At 40.3% G+C, this 23,711-nt stretch overlaps 1 protein-coding gene across 1 annotated transcript in view; it reads left to right on the top strand.

Annotated features, from left to right (window-relative positions):
* The first annotated feature begins 7,805 nt into the window (after nucleotides 1-7,805).
* Nucleotides 7,806-23,711, top strand: part of nipbla (NIPBL cohesin loading factor a) — an 86,695-nt gene continuing 70,789 nt past the window's right edge. Inside the window, exon 1 of the mRNA XM_088912253.1 lies at nucleotides 7,806-8,213. The gene's annotated coding sequence lies outside the window, so the exon portion shown is untranslated. The remainder of the gene's footprint in view (nucleotides 8,214-23,711) is intronic.

Genomic DNA, 23,711 nt, shown 5'->3' with positions numbered 1-23,711 from the left:
TAAACGCACTGTGGATGCCCTCAGGGATCAGTTGCGCTGTGCTGTGAAAGTCCACGAGCAGAGTCTCTAGAGTCTAGACCATGATCCTCCCCCAGCACGTCTCGAGACGGTGTTCCGGTTCAGGTGAGCGCGCGGCCAGCAGTAACCCGCTGCCCTTAGCAACACCGCCTCATCGAGATTCGGTTCATCTGCCTCGGGTTGTATATATATTTTATACGCGCCCGAAGTTCATTTACCACGCTGTTCTTTGAAGAAATAAACCGGGACGCTTAAAGCCACGAACCGAGACGTTGCCTTTACTTACCTGGGTGAGTATTTTTTTGTCCTCCCTCGGCTGTATACTTACCAGCCTAATATCTAATTGACAGACGACGCACGCTGATCGATATGCTGACGTCAGTCTGTATACAGGTTATCGATTGATGTATTTGGTGAAGATGCCTGTGTGACATCGATTTATTGATTGAACTGCCTTTTATAATTAAAATAAAACTTAATGAGACGACTTCATCGTTACTTAATGGTAGTCTTACGCATGGCCAAATTTGTTTTCCTCGTGTTTTCCTTGGCCAGTGTTTTGTCAGGTAGGCCAGCTCCTCATTAAAACAGGACTGTCACAGAACCCGACCTTGTGAATGGGGATTGCCCTGGTAATAAGACGTGTGCCCACATGACACCTCGATACTGTCGCCGGCCACGGGCTGCACTTCGCGCCTGCGCCACAAGAGGGCGGGCTGCAGCTTGTGTGTCACTCCGAGCGAACACCGAAGTAATACAGGCAGTCCCGAGCTGTCCCTGGCAATGAATTACACTTTAATCGCGATTCTCCATTTTACGTGCTTCATTTAACAATAGCAATTATTTTCCAGGTGTTGTGGTGACATTCCCTAACGTAATTTTACTTTTGGATACAAAAGTGCGTTTGTGTGCACAAAAACAAGGGTCATGTTATATTCAGAACTAAATACAACCATTGATACCCACTTTTATGTGTGTGTTAAATAATATTTCATGACAATATCTTCATTTTGATCATTAAAATGAACTCAAAGTCTAAAACGTATGAATGTATGAACAAGGTCACACACAAATAGTATAACCTGTCTGTGTGTGATTTAAATGTGAATTAAAAACGTTGAAAGACTGGACTGCAGTGGAACATATATTATGTGCAAGTTAGAAATTGCAAATAATATTCAGTTTTAGACTGCTGAACCCTTAAAGGGTTCCTGTTTAATGGTCAAATCATTTTTAAATGACAAAAAAGGTTAATCTTTTCCAAGCACTCGATGTTGCAGGTAGCTTGAGGAAGTTCCATCAAAAGTTTGTGAATATCTCTAAAAGGCAAAGGAATCCAGTGATTAGACTGCAGAATACAAATCAAAGCAAGGGCTTTTCACTAAACCCTTTGTTCAACCTGATGAGCCAACAGAGAAGAACAAGGTCTCATTTGCAATGATGACCTGGAGACCTGTTCATACAACAGGCCATTGTACTGGGGTAGCTTGCTCAGGAGCACCACAGCAGCAGCAACACACACCAGCAGTGGGACCCACAACCCTCCAGTCTGGAGTCTGGAGTCCAGAGCTCTTCCCACCACTCCACACTACAGCCCCTGTAATGACATCTCTCTCTACTGGTATAGACATGGATAGACCTGTCATTACTGTAACACTAGCATTCACTAAAAAACAAGTTACTTCTCCTATTTTATGTTCAATTAGGCTGCAGTGATGAGCCGATACCCTCATTGTCAGTATAAAATGTGCACGCCTTCAGTCTGTCACTAGCTCAGCAGAGACTGTGGGCGCAGGGGTACACTTGTACAGCTATTACTACTATCTATATACAGTATACTGTATTACACTTAAAACAAAGAGATCATAATTATTGTCAAATTCCCTGAAATTGACAGTAAAATTAGAAAAAGAATTTGTGGAAATGCCCGTAGGATAAATCCATTAACCCTTATGGTTGGCACCCCCATTTGAGAAGTTTCTCAAGGTTTCACAACCTTTTCTTCTCTGAGAGGGAGTGTTTTGGTCACAGGCGCAGGGCTGCCCCAAAACCAAATGTTCTGCCCACGTGAACTCCCGAACGGGCAGGTTGGCGCCGCGGGCATCTCTCTGAACCCTGCAGCCACTGTGGACCGTGGGCAGGATCCGGAATGGCAGACTGTTCCCGCTCGGTCTCCCACGTGAAGTTTTTATCCGCTTAATCCCATAAAGATTGAATTCAAGGGATGCCCACAGCTCACCACCTGTAATATGCGGCACACGGCCTTCGTTGAGGAAGTCCAGGTGCTGTCTTCGTCTCTCTGGGCCGGCCCTCAGTGTGGGGGGGTGACCCCTGTGGGGAAGGATGGCTGGACAGCTTGGCAGTCAAGGGCCGGGCACTAACCCTTTGCACAGCCAGCAGACCGCAAGCACGAGCGACTGCCAGCACACACGGTGCTTAAAACTGCTAGTTTTTCTCTGTTCAAACAATAGTGCCTTCCTCTCATTTTCATTATATGTTATCATTATTAGAGCACATGGTTGCCATCACTGTGAAGTCATAGAGTACATTTGTGTACATTCATTTCTGTTAACTCAGACCCCTGGAACCTTTGCTTAACTTTAAGATGGGTTTTGTGTTGCCTGTTCTAATAACTCTAAAAGTATAGCTAAATTCATTTTGCTGTAATTGAATTGGACATAACACAGGTTTTAGGAAAATCAAATAATAAAATAACAGACATCCTTTAAAAGTTGCTTATTTGGTTGCCGGATTTTCCTACTACCCACATAATTTTTATTTTCAAGAATCTAATATATTTATTTCAAATTTTCCATCAAAAGATCACGTAGTATCATGCACGATATATGCATAAGCAGGAACTATGATTGAAACTTTCCCTCGAATTCTTCAGGAAACAGCTGGATGAGATCCTTGGACAAATTAGCATCTTACATTTGAACAAGCAATACAGGTTAAATGCCCTCCTCTTGTTTACAACTATTCTTATGCTGATGTTCCTATTTTCCAGTCATGGAGTGTACCTGAAAAAAGCAATTGCTTATGTCCATAGATGTGAATTATTCTGACAGGGAATGCTGATTAGACAGGGGATAAGTTCACCATGAGCTGGTTTGCTTTGTGTTTCTTTTGAATGGGCTTTCTAAGGAACTGTGTCAAGTGCTGCACAGAATCAGTGGAGAATGCTCACGTGAACAATAGAATAAGCTTCAGCAGTGCTGCCCTTGATATTTTGGTAGGTTGTATGCCTTTGTGATAGAGATAAATTGGAAATGAGGGCTATTCCAAATATTCAAAGAGACAAATTGAGATTTGTGGCACTTTCCATGCTGACGAGGCACAATACAAATTTTAAGTATTTTCACAGTTTACCGTGACCTCACTGTATTCAATCATTATAGTACTTTTATTATCACATACCATGGTAAACTTGATCACATCCATTCCATTCAACATAAACGTAAAGATAAAATTAGGATCAACTTCCCATAAAAGAATTGTAACTCTTGGACATGGTGTGTGTTTTTCCCTGATACTTACATAAAGGGTTGCTATCCAAGATTTTGCTTATCATTCCTTGAACAGTTTAGAATAGTGTATTGCACAAATGACAGGAAAGGACTCTTAATTTACTGCCTTTTTTATTTGTAGATTGGCAACAAAAAACAATTGTCTACACAAAAGCAAAACACCTTGTCCATTAGGCCTGAAATAATCAAATGTTTACCATATGTCTCGTTATAGTCAGTTCTGGGAATGTATATTAAATTATGAAAGTACCAAAATACCAGTTGTTTCGGAACTATAAAACTCCTATTTTTTAAAATATAGAATAAAGGAACTTTAAGGACGTATTTAGCCTGAGAAATACTTTGAAATAATAACACTCCACAGGGCCTCCACACAATACCTCTGACTATCATGATCGCAGTAGCAACGTCTCAGACAGCCTAGTGGGATTCCCTGTGTCAGGGCTGCAGACTAATCAGATTTCACAGTACATCTTTAATGACTCTGATGACTTGCCTGTTATTCTTTGGGAAGAGACAAGAATTGCTCCAGCTGTTGACAATACTAATCTCATGCTCAGCTGTGTATCTGAGAATGAAACCAGCAAATCCTCAAAGACTAGAAACTTCTTGTTAATGAAAGCTTAACGTTTGTTTGTTTTTATAGCACCTTTCATACAGCAGTATATAAACACCCTTCACAGATACAATTACAACAGACAGCAAAATAATAAGAACCGTTAACTAAAAAAGCAGTATTTATATATGAAAGGGTAAACCCAAGCCACAGCAGCCATAAGCAGACTGGAGAGCATGTATCTTCCCCTGGATAGGACACCATTCCCCGTGTCTGTATATATGTTCTGCCTATGGAGTATTGGACTAAAACAGGGATTGCACTCCTGTTATGTATGCTCTGACATCTCTGTGATCCTTAGCTGCTTTAGAAATTAATTTGTAAACTAACAAATCGTCAGGTTATTATCACACAAGATTTATCGACTTAATGTTGTGTACATTAAGACAATGCTTTCAGCTGCTCTTTTGTATTCCAGTTGTATAAGTGGTATAATCCTGATGTCTGGAAACTGTTTATAGCCATCTGAAGAGATGTTTGTTTTAAATGGTTTATACATTTCAGAGATAGACTTTCATTAGAAGAGATCCGCTTTCTCTCCAGCCTCTTTCTTACAATGTACCTTGGTTCTAAGAATACTGAATTCAGCGCTAGCATCCATTTTATTTTATGGTATACAGCTGACAGATAACTGATCTAATTAAATACTGGATACCTATATGTTCATAGCAGAACAATACAAATGAATAAATTGACTGTAGGTGTGAGTGGTTGCATCTGTATGTGCCAGGCAGTGGACTGGTGTCCCATCCAGGGTGTACCCTGCCTTGCTCTGTCTACCCCATGATCCTAAGTAAGAGGCGACCCTAAGTTAGAAGTTAGAAATTGGATGGATGTTGTCTTGTTTCCTACTTATCAAACCAACCAATAATATTTAGTGTAATTTAATCTGCCACAAGCCACCATTTGCAACATCCTAACAATGTTACATTCACAGTACGTACAGGTTTAACTACAACACCATTAGAAGTTTCTCTTGGGGACTTCCCATTGACTCTCTTCCTATTTTTAATTATTCTCTTATCTGTTAAAATGAAGCTGGACACAGATAAATTTAAATTTATATTTCAATGAAAATGTCATTTGATTTATAAGTCATTACATTTTCTGTTTGTCAGATGTTCTAGAGGTATTTTCTGAATTGTATATCTGTATTGATGGGTAAACATGGCACTCCTACACCTACTCCTAAAATGTTTTTTAATCCCTGCTGTTGACAAACATTATTAAAAACGTATTCCACGACCTAATTCCACATTAGGACGTTTGGAATCATGATATATTTCATTGCTATTTCTCCTCAACAACAGATTTAATTGCAAGCAAGAATTACTCAGTATTAGGAAACATACTTTGTATGTTTATGATTATTATATAATTATTCTTTATCTTTTTGACTGTTCATTGTCTTTTTGACCCTTGTTAATCTCTCATTTTTGGTGCATTCTGAAATCTAAGGATTTTTCTTGCTTTCAAACTATTCAATCCACCTTAAATCAGTGTTTCTCCAACTTCTCCGTTTTTTATTTTTCCTGCAGTTCATTAGAATCATTCTTGTTGCTGACATTTTGAATTTCTGTTTTCTCAGGCTGTTGTGAGCCCATTCTGACCACTGAGACATTTGTTTGTGTGAGATGTGGTGTTTTTATAGGTGTTTAGAGTTATCTGAACTGTTTCGATTTGCAATAGATATATCACTGAACCCTTTGAGGTGGGAAGCTGTAACCTGAACACTTCAATTGCTTTTTTTTTCACATCAGTGGGAAATGAAAAATCATCCAGAAAATCTCAGGTGCACCTACATTCATTTTTATGCAGACATGATACATAATAAAAAGAGAAAACACAAAAGTAAAATACAGATACCCCTATCGTTACTCTGTGTCACTGTTTTGTGTAAGGTCTTAGTAATAATTAGAGTCGACGAAAGACTTACTAAGTATTAAAATATTTTTTATCAATAACAATGACACATCAAGAGTGGGGTTAACAGTATCTGTTGCCTTTCCCTGCCTTGTATAACAAAACAGCATAATTGATTTACAATCATCCTTACCCCTATCCTTAATCCTTATTGTACGTTATTGTACTGTAGTATTTATTGTATAATTTATAGCACAGTGTCTGTATAAGGGAGGCCTAGAAAGTGAGTTTTCTGGACATTTTTGCAGAAACCCTTTTTGAATGGCCTGCACTCAGAGGGATTCATGTCTGAGAATCTCACAGGCTTTAACGCTCTTACACTGTTTCTGTTGTAGATCTTATATGACCCCAGACCACAACATCCACAAATACTGATTCAGTATATTGTGTAGAAATGATAAGTTACTTCATATCCTGCTGACTGTGTCCATCTAGTGGTCATAATCATACACCTCGTCATAATAATATTGGAAAGCGCTGCTGACCTAGTAGATTTCATACATTACCATCAATATCAGTTCCTAAAGTGTGGAACGGTTCAGCTCTGATCAGCTAAAATGCTTAAATTAATACCTTAATTAAACAATTTAGAGATAATATGGGAACAATTCTGAAGGCCCCAGAGTCCACTTCATTGAACAAATCACTTGCTTAACTTATCAAGAACTTCCATGTTTTCCAAATCTTTAAAAGGAAATTGTGGATCTAGAGTGACCAATAAGACAAACAGGACCACAGCTCTCCAGGACCAGGGCTGGAGACTCCACATGCAGTGTAGTGTGGGGCTTCACAAACAGCAGGACACGACGTACATGCAGCGAGTGGCAGTGCTCACTGTCCTGCATATCGGCTTCCACACACATTCAAGCACATCAGCTGCCATTCGCTGGGGAGGGGGGCTCACACTCATCCTCGCGGTGTCTTTCAGGAGCTTTGGTGGCCTTGACTGTAATAACAAAGCCGTTAATAGCCCAAAGCACAGCGGTCCTTTTGCTGGTTTTAGTTGTCCTCTCACTGTCGTGCAATATGTGCCTTCTTCGGAGATTCATTTTTGTGACCCCTCTGTTAATAAGAAGCACCCTGGGAATGGTTAAAAACAATTAATCTTTTAACATACAGTAGCTGTCTTCAAACTAAGTACTCCTTCGTCCAGTAGCTGGTTTTATAACATGAAATGAAGTGATTGACGTCTGTCTTTGCCTTTTGAATTTTATATGGTGTCTTCTAACAGCTCTCTACGGGCATTTCTCTGTCCATTTATCAATTGCAGTTATTTTTTTTCATTTTTGGTTTACCTATTTCTTTAAAGATCAAACGCATTTATTCAATTGTATGAACTTGCTAAAATCAAGGCAGAATGCATAATTCAGTTATTGCATTCAATTAGCCCTTAACTGTATGTGAAAAATAAGGAAAATAATTTAATCATCATAAGTACATTATTATAAGATTTTAAACTTGTGTGAAGTGATATATAGATGCAGTAAGATATATGTGCGAACCAGAACTGATCCCAGGCTAGGAGATGCAGACCCTGGAGGCGGCAGGCGCTTCGGCGGGCCGGTGTACGCGGTGCCGGTACCGGTGCCTGCTGTAGTCTGGCACTGCTGCGCCTGTGTGCAGATGGAGACTAGGCAGCGCTCGGCGCAGCGAGCGGAAGTGAGCGAGTCGGTGCTGGTTGGTTTGGCGCCGGTGGAGGGAGTCATTCCTGCAGCAGCACTTCCGGTCGGCATTTTGTTCTGCGAGAGGGAGAGAGAGTCTGAGTGGACCCTTTTATCACCGCGTCAGTCGTCTCTGAATTTTTTCTTCCCCCCTTCTGATTGTTTAAAAAAAAACTGTCGAATTTTTATCACAATCCCCCCCCTCTCTCCCCGCGGTTGGCGTGAAGACGGAGGACAGCCCGGACGAGCCGATGTTTTTCTAGTTTCTCCAGTCCGAGCCTACATGTTTGCAGTGAGACGGAAGAAGAGCGAACCCTCCCGACCCGGATTATTGTTGTTATATTATTTCTCGGAGGAGCTGTGAGGGAGAGAGAGAGCGAGGAGAGAGAGAGAGAGCGAAAGGCACACACTCGGACCGTTTACAGCCCCCTTTTTTCTTTTTCTTTTTTAACGAAGAATTCTGAGGTAATTATTATTATTATCACTATTTTGACGAAACGTGTCCGGGGATTTGACTCGATCGCAATCGGCGTGGTTGTGCGTTAAGTTGAACTTGTGAGCAAGCCGTTGGTGGATCTGTAGGGTTGGAGGTGTTTTTTTGTGTGTGGCGGTTGTATTGCGCTGTGCCCGCCGAGAGGCGTCGGGCCGCGGGTAAGCCTCGCACTCCGAGTCCGAGGATCCGGGTAGCTCAGAGAGGCCGAAACAGGCCGCTGGGAAACAATAAAAAAACAATAACCCTTCACATGATCGAGCCTGAAAATAAACCAGCATATCAAGCTTGTGTGTAGCTGTCGCAGAGGACAGATCCGATTGTTTCTTTTTTTGTTCAGAAACTGTGCTCCGTCAGAGGGTAATTATTAGTTTTGAGTTGTTTGAGGATCACGGCTACAAAGCGGGGGTTATTACTTCAATTTGGCTGAAGAAAAAAATGGTCAACACCTTTCAAGATGTCGGTGTTTTTATATTTATTTGATATTCTTCTGCATTTGTTTAGGGTTGTAAAAACCCAGTATTCCCCACAAACAAGTAGAAAAATATTTTTTTGATTCGTTGTGCCGAGGGTTGTGAACAATGAGTGCAGTTATTAAAGGATCGCTACATAGTTGGGTTACGGATAGGGATTAAGGGAGCCCACGTAAATAAAGTGCGAAAAACAGCAACTTTTGTGTAAAGTTTTTTTTAAAGCGCCAGAATTGAAAATCTAGATGTCACCACTGGTCGTGGAAATTAAAGAGGAATTATGCTAATGGCATGCTGATTAATGCGTCCTGTCTAAATGAGAAATCCCACCTGAAGACTTCAAGGATCTTGCGTATTGCAGATTTCCTGGGGAAAAAAATGGAAAAAAAGTGCTTTGAAATTCAGAATTTAGTCAACTTTGTTTTTGAGTGAGGAAAAAGTAGATGCGGCAGAAACTTAAAACCGTGTTAGTGGTCGTTTGCAGCACGGCTGATCGCGTTCGGTTTTCCCTCTGAAGTATTAATTTCTACTTTAATGTGCGTTTTGGAAGTGAAACGTGCGGCACGTCTCCGGCTGTGGCCGCAGGAGCGATGCTGTCTTGTCAGTATCGGCCTGCGTCTGTGGTTCCTCGCCGGTGTGTGAATGCGTAATGAGAGGGGTGTCATCTAATTAGGGCAATGCACTGTGCAGCGCCTGGAGCTGCTGCCGTGTAGCTCGCTCGCTAGCACCTGGAGCTGGGCTCTAGCAGGTAACGCGTTCGTCCGCATTGTGACTTCTGTTTACATCCACGCACGGCGGATCTTTAAAAACATAAAGGACGCATTTCACCATCATTGAGGTTTGAACGAGTTTTCAGTCTGCGTGGAAGGAACATACCTAGGTTTCAATGCAAGACTAAGTTTATTTTTTTTTTGGTGGTGTTTTTTTTTTGCATCGAGCAGACACCTTTGACGCCAGGTTAGAAGTTAGTGGCTGATTGCGTTTTTTTTTGGGGGGGGGGGGGTTACGCTTTTGACAACGGAAAGGGCGTTGATGTCTTTATGGAACCGCGTCTCGATTCACGTTTCTTTGAGAAAGTTGTGAAGCGGTGTTTTCAGACGCGAGAGGAAGGGGGCTCGGGGAGGGCGAGAGCCGCCTCTGTCCGCAGGTCCTCACGGATCGATGTGCCGGCTGAAGCCTGCCACAGGGACCTAGCATTCTGAATTTTAAAAAGCCCGTGCATCCCGCTGTGCCCCTGTCCAGGCCTCCTTCCCCTCTAATCTCAGATTCCTGTCTTTGTGCCGCCTGCCTGCTCCCATCTGACGAGTCTGTTTGCTGCAGGACTTCGGGCCCAGCGAGGAGCGCCCGTTTTTTTTTTTGTTATCCGGACCGTCTTCCAAGCAGATATTTCCTTCGGTCGTGGCGGAAAGCGCAGCGAAGACGAGGTGTTGGAAAGCGGTTTGCGTGTGTGCCGACGCTTTTCTGCCTTCCCCGCTCGGGCGCGCTCCGCCAGGCACACAGGGCTGCTCTCAGACGGCACAACAACGCCCCAGTGTGCTGAAGAAGGGAAGACGGTGTTGCCGTAGAAACAAATTAATAATAATAAAACGCACGAAGACTTTTAAGCGCGATGCCATTTCGCGTGATTTATTTTTCCACGAAGTAACCCGCGACGGTGAAGCCCAAACGAGGCGGTCGCTAGTTTAAAAACGCCTGCAGCCATAGCTCTTCACTCGGGGGTTGAGGCCTGGCGACATTTTCATCGGGAACTTATCGAGCAAACTAAACCGCAACTTATCAAGACATAAGGACAGCAGAAGACTGAAATCGCAGTTGAAATGCGAATTGAGTGCAGTGTTTCACAGCGCTTCGCTCCTGCCCGCTTCCTGAATTAAGTGTTTCATGTTCGCTCAGTCCTGTTGATACAGTGCATGATCAATATTGAGGCACCCCCCCCTCCCCCCAAGCTTTTCGTCATGTCCGTCTTCGGTATTTATGACACTTCCAAAATGCGTTTCTTTTAAAGAGCGGCTCTATACCTTAAGTCGAGCTCGATGTTACTGCGGTGCAAAATTGTTGCATACTGTACACCATGAGTGAGATCTCCCAGGGGTGGCGGCGCAGGCTGCAAGAAAGTGAAAGTGCTGTTTGCCGTGTGATTCGTGAGATAGAAGTCGCTGGCGTGAGGAACGGGAATCGTGTCCTAATGTCTCGTTTCGGTGAGCCGGTGCGCAGTGTTATTGCCGCCGGAGGGAAGTGTTGGCGTTGGTCTGAGCGGTGGCATGTCCAAGTGGAGCTGGTTTGCATGGCGCTGCTGTCGCAGGACGCGTTTTCTCACATGTCGGAGCTGAAGGGCTAGCTTTCTCCTCCAGGAATGGGACCCCTTTGAAATTCACGGTTAAAATAAGGGTTTCATTAAAAAAAAAGGTTAGGCTGTCTTTCTCTTAACATTAGGGATATCCAAAAATGATCAAGTATTTACAGCATGATGATGGTCTGATAATATGTAACTAAACGGCGAATGTTTTAGGTGGGTTGTTATTTTAAAGAGGGAAAGTGTAGACCGATTGCATTTTAAATCGTGATTTCCGAATAAAATGTAGAATTGTGTTTAGTACTCGGTTTCCTTACACTTACATAGAGTAAATAAGTAAACGAGTGTCTTTTTTTTGGGGGGGGGGTGGTGGTTATAAAGCTAGCTATAAAATGAGCAAGAACCAAAGCTTAAAATGTGCTGATATGCAGAACAATACTATTTTTTGAAAATTTTCTTGTTTTAATTCTCCTGCCTTTTATTTTTACACTGTTACATCATGCAGTGTCACACTTGTTGCCCTGATTGGACTGTAGTATGTCAGCGCTAATTCCTCTTGTTTGACTTTGGAATGTCTTTTTGCAAAGTGTGACGTAGGAAAGTACAGCATGTTCAGAACCACCTGAAAAAAAAAAGTGAAATAAGATTCATTTTCATGCATTCTTCTGTGTTTTGGAAAATGGTATTTTGATTATATAGTTTTGAATTTTTCTTGATCTGATTTTTTTTCTTCACGCGATATCCATTACGTTAGAACATTTGTGATTTTAGAATAAATGTCCACAAAAGTGTGGGAATGCAGATTGTATACAAGCTCTTATTCTGTTCTGGTTGAGATGGCAGAGGCGTAGGAAGGCCTCTGACTGTGTACTGATTGTCTCATTAACACAGAGGGTAGGTAACAGAGGAGCTACCCCCCAAGTGGAGAAGCTTTACATTGCTGCCTTTGAAACAGATGTTTTTTGGAGCACCAAACCTTGAACGTTCAAGCATTTATAAATAGATCAAATGTTTTAGGAATACTCTGAAACTTCATGGGAATGGCCAAATGGCAATGATTTGGGTATTATCCTAAGCATAGTGTAGGTCCTGTCAGCACCTAGGCCATTCTTTCTAGGCTGTGGGTCTTTTCATATTTGCATTGCCTTCAATCACTTGTAATCTCTTGGGGACATCTTTGACAGCTACAGAATAGACTGGTAACAATGGCTTGCACCAGATCTGCTGCTAGCAGGTGGGGTACTTAGTAGGTCCATAGCACTGGTATGTTCCTGTGGTTCCTGTATAGTGCAGTAAGGCAGGAAGGATCCTTTGTGTTTTTGGCCATTTTGTAGTTTGTGAGAGCTGTCCCTTTGCTTGTGTAGAAACGTCTTTGTTGGCCTATGTCTTGTCAAGTTGATTTTATTGTCAAAAGGCCCTGGCATTCTTGGTAATGCTGGCTGAGTCTTAAGGTTGGATTTCTGGAAACCTTATGTATAATTACCCGTTATTAGAACTGCTATAATTAATAGTTACCTGAGTCATTAAGAAAATAATGGCAATGTTTTTTTAGGTATTCACATTAATGTTTGCCTTCAGACTTCACTGCCTCTAAGGCCATGTGTTCGCCTTGTGCTCTAGTACTACTGCCTGGTCATTCATATTTTACAACATTGAGGACATACGTTCACAATTTAGATTTGTGTTTAAGTGTTAGAAATGCGGAAACATTTTTTTTAGCTTCTGCTACTCATTCACAGTAAAACTTCCCTTAAATAGGTGACCTCATGGGTGCCTACAGGCATCCCATAACAATTGCTGATTTTGGTGGTGTTTCCAGTGTAAAACTCTAAAACTCGAACATCTTTTCTTTGAGTTTTTGTGCTTGTTGCGTGTCAGTTCTAAAGCACTTGTCCATAGGCTTACTGTAAAACAAACGTCTATAGATGGTATATGGCAGCCTTTTAGCTGTTTAAATAATAAAGCGCTTTTCTAGACACTCTACGTAAAGCGCTTTACAGGTAATGGGGGTCCCCTCCACCAGCACCAGTGTGCAGCCCCACCTGGATGATGCCACAGCAGCCCTACACTCGTCACACACCAGCTACATTACAGTATTTTACCAGATTGTTTGTGGTGTTTAACTGCTAAAACAAAAGTGAATGCTGATACGTTATAAAGATGTAAAAGAAAGTGAATATACTACATTCATTTGTTTTCCAAAACCTTTGTTGGTTTTTAATGTTTAGAAGATGGCATTTCTTTGTACATTCCAATCTGCCTGTCAGAATACATTTTGAAGGTGTAGTTATTGTATTTGTATTTTTAATTTTACCTGACATCTGCTGATAGACAATCTTTTGATGCACACTTTAGACATTTCCTTTATGTTATGCGGTGTGTGTATATATATATAGTTAATGCTTCTTCCTGATGTATATGTTAAAATTTAAGTTACAAGAGACTTGTGGAAACAAATAGAACTGCACTTATAGTATCGAATTGAAAGTGCTGAAGCTGTGCATGGAAATAGTCTCAAAATTGCAAAAAAAAGCTTCACAAACCTTATTTGTTTTACAGTATTTCCTGAAAATTAGGAGCAGATCTTGCACAATAGTCATTTGTACATGTTACCATTTTCGGTGTACATCTCAACAATGTTAGCCCACATGCAAGATTAGTTAATCAGAAGGTACAGGCTACCTGCTATTAAAGAAAGTTATCAGATATGCTCACTATTGCGTCAGGTCCAGGTGAGTATGTTATGAGTGAAGCACTGTATGGGAAAACATTTCTGTCCTGTTAAACATAGACATAACTGCTAATGTATTTTATATGTAAGTGTAGAGTTATTTTGCTGATTACAAAACTAACCATTTCAGAGCTGTGAGAGAAAGCCTTTGGTGACTAAGACTTGTTGTTGACAACACTTTCTATTTAGACAAACCATCAACAGTGTACGACAGCCAGAACAATACTGGACAGATAATTCCATATTATCTAGTTTAAATTACTTAAGCAAAAGGAACAATAAAATAAAACTTATTTATAAGGTTATGCAATACGTCAAAATCAATCAATCAATTATTTATTTTTTTCCACACTTAATTTTAATTGTGACTATAGTTGTCTTGCAATTGCATGTCACATTATGAATAAAGTCTAAACATTCATTGAGATTAAATTGCTCAAATGAGTTGCATGTAAGTGGCAAAGCAGACTGAGCCATGACTTGTATAAGTTAGATGTTTGTGTTGGGTCATCGTTGAAATGTGTTCTATAGTTTTATGGATTTATGAAGAATTTTAATTGGAATAATTTTACCATATTAAATGTGAAGTGGTTTATGTAATAAATTAACACATTAAGGTAGCTGCTGTAAATTTCTGCTGCTGATCTTGTTCAGTGGACTGTGAGAATGCTGTGGTAATTACACTAGAACGAATGGGGTTTAATGGAGAGGAGTGGAGAGTTACTTTAATTGTGTTTCCTTGCTGAACCCCATCTTGAATTTTTATCTTTGGTATTGATGGCATCAGTAGATTCCAAAAATGCGGCCAGAGTACATGTCAGAGCTGCAATTAATTATTCTGCTTGCAGTTTTAGGTTTTGGAGTGATGGAACTGCTTTGTTTGGTCATGTGATGGTGATTGATATGCATTTCACCCTATCTGCCAATGACAGTGTTTTCTGAAAATGTTTCTCACAGTGGAATCCAAGTCCATCCTGGCATATTTCATTGTACATGTATGCATTCAACATTTTCTGGATTATTTCTTGTTTCCTTCTGTCCGCTGTGTGGATGGATTGCAGCTTCAGAAAGCCAATGTTTGAATTCCTTGTACTTGGAGGAGTTAAAATGATTGACTGGAGAGGCCTGATGCTTTGATTGTTTGGTTTGGCATATTAGTTTTCAGATTGTGCAATCAAGTAAAGATTACTATTTCAATTAAAACTAGTTTTGCGTTTTGAATAGGGACCAGTAATTAAAACCAGAATCCATGGGACTACATGAACAATTCATAACCCGTTTTGAAAAGTGAGACTCATTTCTTCCCACATGGTGCAGATCAGTGTGTATCTTCAGTTTGCAATGTTACTTCAGTCAGTCTTTTGACTAAAAGTTGAAGGTTAGATTTTTTTTATTGCCTTGCCTTAATTATAAGTATATTGTATTCAGGTGTTTCTATAACTGTTTTAGTCTGAAAAGCCATTTGTATTTCAGACATTGCGATCTTTGGAATAAATGAATATTTAATGTGCACAACAAAATTAGAGTTCTTTCCCATAATTGTTTACAGTCAGGGGCAACGTGTTTTATAAACCCAGTTGTGTTCATAGGGTTGCAAAGAGATAGCTCTTGAAAAGAGTCTTTTCAATAGGGGAAGCACATTTCTGAGGTTTTGTGCACAGTTAATACAGCTTCAGTGGATGCACTTATCTGTGAGTTGGAATGTTGGATGGAGGGTGGTGTTGAATTGGGAGATTCCCTCTTTCCAGACCTTGCGAACTGCAGTGTAGCATTTACAGCTTGCATTAGTAACACTGGTGGAAGCCATTTATTCCCTTCCTGTTTTGTGACCAATTGAAAACATTTATCACAGTGAGGGGTCATCACTTATGAAAGCTGCTTCTCTATAGTGCCCTGTAACTCAGCATTTGCTTGGTTTATCTGATGAGGTGACTTGTCATAAATAGCCCCTTTTCCAGTGCCTAAAACAGTTACATGGAGGTCTGTCATGTTCCCAACATAGTGGAGCTCTATTTCCAAACTCCTTTGCTCCTGAGGTAAAAATATCTGCCTTCTACGTGGGCATCTACTTGAGGCATTCTGTAATGTGAAAGACAGAGCTGCCACACACTAGCTTTTGTCTTCTCACTCGTATTCTAGGTGCTGTATCATACAGTCTCTTGTAAGGGTGCACATTTTAGTGAGGAAGGGCTTATTTGGAGGAGACTTGTATACCCTGATAGACTGTGGTGGCTATTGGACTGGCTTGATAACCCCTGATGGGACAGCCGTTCTGTTTTACACTGCTTTGTTCCTCTCAAGAACAGTAGGTGGAGGAACCAGAAAGATGCATTAGCCACATCAGGGTGGTCAGAGAAAAGTAAAAATGGAGTTGCAGTGGATTTCAGTATGCATGTATACATATCATTACATACAGTTATACATCAGTGTTATATTTCTGCAAACTGGTGTTGTGAGCAAAATTATATTTAAGGGGTTACACTTTGTGTGAAATTAAGGCCTCTTTGGGATGAATTGTGAATTAAATATATTAATGGCAAGGAGAGATGCATTCATTATGAAAGTGGAGCTATCTTTTATTAATATGAGTATTTTTCTTTTCATGTATCTAGATCTTCCTCTGTTTTTTTAACTGATTTTTTAAGTGTTAATGTGTGGTGCAAATTTTGAAGACTATAAGCCTTTGTGCCATAGAGTAAGTTAGCTATTGTTGCAGTATTACTTTTCCAACCTTATTAGAGAATGTTGGCTAGTTTAGAATTACGGTCTGGCTTTGAATTAAGAGTTACCCATGTTAACGGAGAGCTTCAAATTTACCAGTCACTGTTGCTTTTGCCTCATTGTGACACTGACATCTCTAGTGTCCAGGCATTTGGAAAGATCAGTGAAAATTCTCAATGAGCTCACTCCTCCAAGTGATCACAACCTTGCTGCATTGTCCGATCAATTCCCTTAGAGTTAGAAGCCTAGAAAAAGTTGCTCACTTTGCCATTTTACCACAAATAACAGCCTCTGAGCCCTGATTTGCCAGACAATGACCCTGCAATGAGAGTCCTCAATGCTAGGAGAGCTCTGGCAGTAAGGTTTTTGCCTGTTTCTTATACCTGTCATTAACAAAAATATTTGAATTAAGTGATATTTTACTGATCGTTGCAAATTCATCCCATTATATTAAGAGGAAAAATTACTTTTTAATTATTTTCAGATTAATAAAAAAATAACATGCAAAGAGTAGTACATCATAAGCTTAGGAGGAGATTGGATGCGCCATAAAATTATGCAAGAGTTGACGAATTGTAGCAAAAGGGGGCAAATGTGCCTTTTGGGTTATGTAAAATCAAATTCCTTTTTTTTAATACCTTTCTCAAATAGTGTCTAGTAATCAAAAGGGTGGACCTAAAATGTAAAACTAAAGGGTGCGATAGTTTTCATGATAAGATACTTTGCCATGTTCCACAATGTTGCCCGTGTGTTTTAGGTAATGTTTGAAAATGTAAAATGACCCTCTTGTTTGTCAAAAACATCTTATTTGCTGCCCACACAGCCAGATGCATCTGAATCTCAGTTTGTAAATGCTTTCAACAAAGTGTGTGCGTATCTGATCTAAACCCAAAGGTACAATTCTGTATCTTGAAGCTTGAGCTGAAATGAATGTCCTACTGGAAACGTAGCAATTCCAGTAGCAGGAATTAACCCAGACCAGTAATTCTCAACCAGTAGGCCCCAGCCCACTAGTGAGGCACCCATCGTGGGTTGTGGAGCAGGTTCATGTACAGCACAAAGGGGGGAATAGCTCCAAAGGAAAAGAGCATAAAACCACAGTGTCGTTATTTTGCTTGGTGACAGACACATGAAAGTATATTAATGTAAAACAGTTGATTCAATTGCGTCTTCATGAAGGTAATCCCACGGTAAATAACTTTTATTATGGCAGCAGTCCGTTTCCATAAAAATGTCCATGTAGGATCTTTTTCTTCAAACCTTTTTTTATATGTGAGCCTAGTGCAGGTGAGAGTCTTAAACCTGACACCAATACATGGACAATTAAACGTGTGTCAGTTTGCCTCTGTTATATTGTACATTTTCTTTCTTTCCATACATGTACTGTAAACTTGGCTTGTGTGTAATTTTGCTTATGTTATTATTGGTCAATGCTTTGTGGACATGTGCACCATTACAGTGAGAACTGTACTGGAAATAGCATAGAGGTGGATGGGTTCACCACTGGTCACCTAGATGATACTGTGTTGTATCAACCCGTGTTGCGATGGTATTTGGTAACACCAATAATTATGGTCTGAAAACAGAACTGCAGTATTTAGTACCAACATACTGAGATTTCTTACTAATTTCTATTCATGCAACAACATAGTCATTTAATAATTGCAGGCTGTTGTGTTATGGCATTGATTTGAAGCAGCTATGTGTGTCGCATGCAGACTGCGCATATTTGTTTGTTGTTAGTAGCTGCTGTGCCATTCCGCCTGATGTGAACCTGTCACCGAGTTGCAGTGCCCCTTGAAAATGGAGCAGCAGCAGAAGTCAAGGAAGAAGGACAGAAATCTAGCGGTGACTACTCTGGCACGTGTGCCTCTTGCACACCCCTTCAGCTCCTCTCCGTGATTCCGATGGGCAGCCCAACAGCCCCAAGAGGAGGGGCACGGATCAGGGCCAGAGCAGGGAGGGCCCAGCACAGACATCTGGCTCTAGGGGAGCAGAGGAGAGTCAGTGGAGTTCTTTTTATAGTCGTGATCAACTCCTTTTGAATGACTATTTTGTTAAAAGCAATGTGCAGGGTGCCTTGCATATTTTTTTGTGGTGTGGAAAATTATCCATTGTTGGCAACAAGGTGGTATATTGTGAGTTTCATCGGCTGTAGCCTGTCTCCCATTTAAATGCCGGGCATGCTCCTGGCCAAGTCTCGGTGTTCTTGACTGTGGAAGTGATGGGAGGCCAGGTGGCAGTCTTAGCGCTTGACTATCGAAAGTGAATATTAATGGTTTGGCTTTGCTCATCATGTTGCAGACAGCCTTGTTTCTATTTTCTGGTCTACTGATTAATATCTTGTTTTAGAATAACAAGCAATTAACTTATCAGAATAGCCCTAACAACTGCATATGGCTCTTCGAAAAAACATAAATGCATGTAATGTCATCTACACATACAAGTAATACTTTGCAGTTGCCACCTGATTTTAATAATGCATTTAAGAATTTGGGCCTCACCTTGCTGGTTCTTACGTCCCCATCTGGATGACACTGGAGAGTTTTCCTTAAGTACTTTCTGTAAATGTGCAAGAATTTATACATATTTATAAAAACTACAGTCATACTTGCTTATGGATTTTTATTCCGACTTTAAAGGAAGAGTCCATTGACATTGGCAAATTGCAGACAGTGGCTCAGATGCAGTAGTCTGTGGCCATTTGTGCCTGTTGTACCTTTGGAGCCCAGTCTTGCTGTGGATGAGGGTGTGGCAGTCTGTCATCACAAGCTCATCTGACTCAGTGGCAGGCTGCTCTGCCCACTGTTGCATAACTGTCATGTTAGAACTTCATTCAGAAAACGCTGGGTTTGGTATCTTCTTGTGTTATTCTCCTGAAAGCTCACTGTGAAGGCTGATCTGAGTTTGAGCATTTGTTCATTCTAAACAGTGCCTATATGGTATGGCCCTGACTCCTTACTGTAAAGACCCTGATGTAGCTAGACATCCAAAATAAGAGTATAAGCATTGATTTTATTATTGAAATTTGGCATTTATTTGGCTTACTTGTGCTTGGCTTCAGTTTTCTTTTTCCTTACGAATAGGGTTTTTTTGGCAATTGAGTTCAAATTTGTGGAAGTACAAAGCTTTGAAAGGTACAGACCTCCAAAGGTGTGAAAAAGTGATTTTAATAAAGTACTTGCCAGAGCCACTGCTACAAGAGCTGCATTTGACAAAACAATTATAGCTTAGCGGTATGAAAACTTGGCACTTATGCTAAAATGTTGGGGGACAAATCACTTAGGCTTCAAGAGAAGTGATTTATGCAAAATAAGGAAGTTAAGCAAAACAGAATAAGCCTGAATTTGTAAAATACTATAATTCAGTTAGCGAACAGTTTGAATGTCTCTATAGTTGCGTATGAAAAAATGTAATTTGGCTGTTTGAAAAGGCTGAGGATGGCCAAGATCTTATTTATTCCAACTCGACACAGCAATGCCAGTTTATAAAAATAGAAAAATTAAAATGAAAAAATTCTTGCATGTTGAATATTAAGTAAATGGAAAACAAGATGTAATAATAAAGTTTCTGGAAAGGTAGACAACATGGTTTTTCTGTTTTGTGAAAATGGTGGATGGAGCGAATCCTCTTTTGTCAAACGGAAGTGTTGGGTTCATTTCTCTGTGTTGAGGTGATCTCCAATTGGGCTGCAAATTTAACCGAAACATTAAAGGTGGGGAACGTTTTCAGGCAGCATCCGATTGGTATGAAGTTTCATTTGGATTTTGGTTGTAAGTAAAGTTTTTGCACAGCTGGGGGCTTAAGAGGAGCTTTAAGGAAGTGTCTTCCCATATGTCAGCCTCACTTTGGTAGGACTGAAGAGGCTTTGTCTCGCGTTGGATCAAGTGGACTGTTTAATGGAAATAATAACTTTTATTTATAAAGCGCCTTTGCAAACCCAAGGACACTGTACATCTTGAATAAAGAAAAAGACCAGAAAAGTACAATAAGAGTAAATGGGGGAAAAAACACAAAAGCAGGTTTTTACTAATTGACTGTTGGCAATCAGGTGTAGACCTTGGTAAAAAGGTAACTTTTAAGTTTAGATTTGAGGAGTTGTCTCTCGTAAAGTCTGAGGAAGGTCATTCCACAACACTGGAGCAGCGACAGAGTCACCACTGTCACCAAAAGTCAATGATTTAGCCCTGGGGACACCGCGTAGAGTACTGGCCTCAACTGCACGGAGCCTAGGGGGGGGTGTAAACATGGACGAGTTCAGAGATGTGTTATGGAGCCAGATTGTTGAGAGCCTTGAAAGTCAGCCACAAGCTCTTGTGTTGAGTATGTGACTTTATAGGCAACCAATGTAAAGACTTACGTGTAGGAGTAATATGCTTCCAGGGTCTGGTGTGAGTAAGTAGTCGAGTGGTTTTGAACATATTACAGCTTGTTGAGAAGAGAGTTAGGGAGCCCATACAGTAAAGAGCTGGAGAAATCAAGCCTTGATGTAATAAATGCATGAATCAGGCATTCAGCATTGGACATTGAATAAATTGCTTAATGCGGGCAATATTTCTAATGTGAAAGAAAGATATCTTAATCAAAGTTTTCACATGTGGGTCAAAGGCCAGGAGAGGATCAAGTGTTACTCCTGGATTCCTGACTAAGGCTGACGTGTGAATGGGGAAGCCAACCGCCATTACTGTGAGAGAGAAAAAGATAAGTGATAGAGTGGGAGACCCGAGGGGGATGAAGTTTTAACATACATCTGTGTATCATGTGCCTAACAGTGAAACTAAAGACCATGTTTGTGTATATTTTGCCTGAGAGGTAGCATAAAAATAATGAAAAGTAAAGGGCCCAAGACTGAACCCTGAGGCACACCATGATTGACTGGGGCCATGGGGGATTTATTAGGATCAAAGGAGACAAAATGCTTCCTGCCAGTCAGATAAGAGCAAAACCAGTTAAAGACAGGCCTGCTGATAAACAAGAAATGTACAAATGTTTTCGTAAACCAGCATTAAAACTGGTAGGAGTAAAACTTTCATTTCTACTCCTTTTTTGCTTTAAATTGTTTTTGTAGAAGCAGTACAATCACATTCTTTAAGCATTAGTGAGTACATATGATTTAAAATATAAAAGGCATTTCTGATTGAAAGTTTTTATATTAAAATAATATACGCTTTGTCCTGATATTGAACTTAATTTTTAAGAATGCATTCACCAGAAACAAAATTCTCTATCATCTGCAAATAAATATCCAGTAGCGCGCAGGCACATTTCTCCTCTGGCCATTTCAAGATCACTCAGAGGACATGCTTGTCTTGCAGTCTCGTTCATGGCATCTTCTGCAGAAAATGTCTTTCCATATATATTGGAGTAGGAGGGCCGGTCCATCCTCCTGGGAAACATCAGATCAGTGAAGATCAAAGATCTCAGCAAACTGATGGTTCCCCGTTTTCTGTCTTGAAAACTGTTTAAAGTCAAATATATACAGAAGATAATCTAATAAATGCTATTTCCATAAAAGTTTAGATCTTGCTTTTATAGTCAAATATTTGTTTTCACTAAGAGTATATGGATGAGCTTTTTTACATTTTAGATTCTATGAAAAATAATTAAAAAAAATAATTTATTTTTTCTTGATTGACTTTTTTTGCAGCCTTTTAAAAATATCAGGTTTTCAGAAACAGGCTTTCGTGCTTCATTTCCGGAGGGTTTGGTTTTCATGTGTCCGGTGAGAGTGATGGTTGTCACTATGAAAATCCAAAAACATTTTGAAAAAAGAACTATGCCATATAGTTCTTAATATGATTGTGACACTTTACTGTCCCTGTGAGTGTTCCTTGCAGTTATACTTAACATAAATTTTCTGTGCTATAAGTCGACCTCTTTAAGGGCATCATCTAACTACAAAAAAAATATTAAAATCTCATTTTGGAAGTTAAGAAATGTTTCAGCTGAGATGGGACAACGTTTGCAATATCAGTAATGTAGAGTAGATGATTTAGGAAACCACGGAGGAAGAATTCGCAGGTGCACACTGCGCCAGTTTATTTACTCACCTTTTCCCTGGAAAGTTTTTGGAAACATTGTTTGCCAAAAAATGTTTTTCTAATATAAGCTTTTAAGAAAGTGTCGAAGATTTTCAAACAGTCCAGACCACAGATGCACTTTTAAGTAAATGTGAAAATGTGTTCTCTGGGCTATTATGTGAGTTGTATCTGAAGCTCCTGTATTAGATGTGACATCAAAGACAAAGATGTGTGTAACTCCACCCTGCAACCTTCTGTGATATACTCTTCCTCATCTGTGTGACCTCAGTTTGTTCCCTTATGTTTGTGCAATCGTTTAAATGATCCTGTTGTCCTCCAGGGGTCTTGCAGTCTCTTGGATTTGATTTGTAAATAGAGCAGTGCTTGTGGTGCTGGTCACATGTGAAAACAAGCTGGGGGACAGAGCTCTTGGAATGAGTCCAGTGTAGGTGAGAGGACTGTATACTAACCTGAAGATCAGGCCCAGTTTTGAAAGTGTTTACTGAAGCAAATTCAGCTCCACCTGTGCCTAGACAGAAACTGAAAGTTAACAGAATTGTAGGCAGGTGATTCTCTTTTAAGACAAGAATACTATACATTTCAAACCATTTTATGGTGTTATTCTGAAGAGTACGATTAGAGAGTGTTGACAGCAGAAACTGAATTTAATTAAGTGGTATTCCCCCCCCCCCCCCCCCCACCCTATTTGGAGCAAGGAAGAAGAGTGTTAACATTTTCAGGCACTGAAAAACTCGCTTTCATAACATTACTTAACCACATGGCCAAGATTAGCAAATGTTATTTAACACACTTAATAGTTCCTTGAAATAAATGCTGTCAGATTCATGACTGGAAAGCTTGTTTTTAACGCTCCAACAACCCACTGAGTAAAAAAAAAAGTGTCTTCCAGTCCCAATTTCAAATCCACTTTCCTGTCATTTCCTCTCGTCCCTTCATTTTCACTTTTGATTCTAATAGGTATTTTGAATACCTGAATTCAGTACCCTTACACTATTCCTTTTTGAAGACCAGGAAGAGTTTTTATCCTGTCAGTGTAGGAATTGATTCTGAGCCTAAGGATATATAAATGGTTGCAAAGGAACTGGTAAAGGTGTATTCCCTGCTGAAAGGAAAAGAAAATGGGCACAACTGTGGAGCAGCCTTTTCCTTTCAGCAGGGAATAAACCCATACCTTTTCCTTTGCAGCCTACACATGCTGACGCAGAACCTACTTGAAC

This window comes from Atractosteus spatula, chromosome 3 (genome assembly GCF_055471065.1).
Source record: "Atractosteus spatula isolate fAtrSpa1 chromosome 3, fAtrSpa1.hap1, whole genome shotgun sequence".
NCBI classification, from domain to species: Eukaryota; Metazoa; Chordata; class Actinopteri; order Semionotiformes; family Lepisosteidae; genus Atractosteus; species Atractosteus spatula.
The sequence above is the reverse complement of the archived record's forward strand: the minus strand, read 5'-3'. Positions and strand labels throughout refer to the sequence as shown.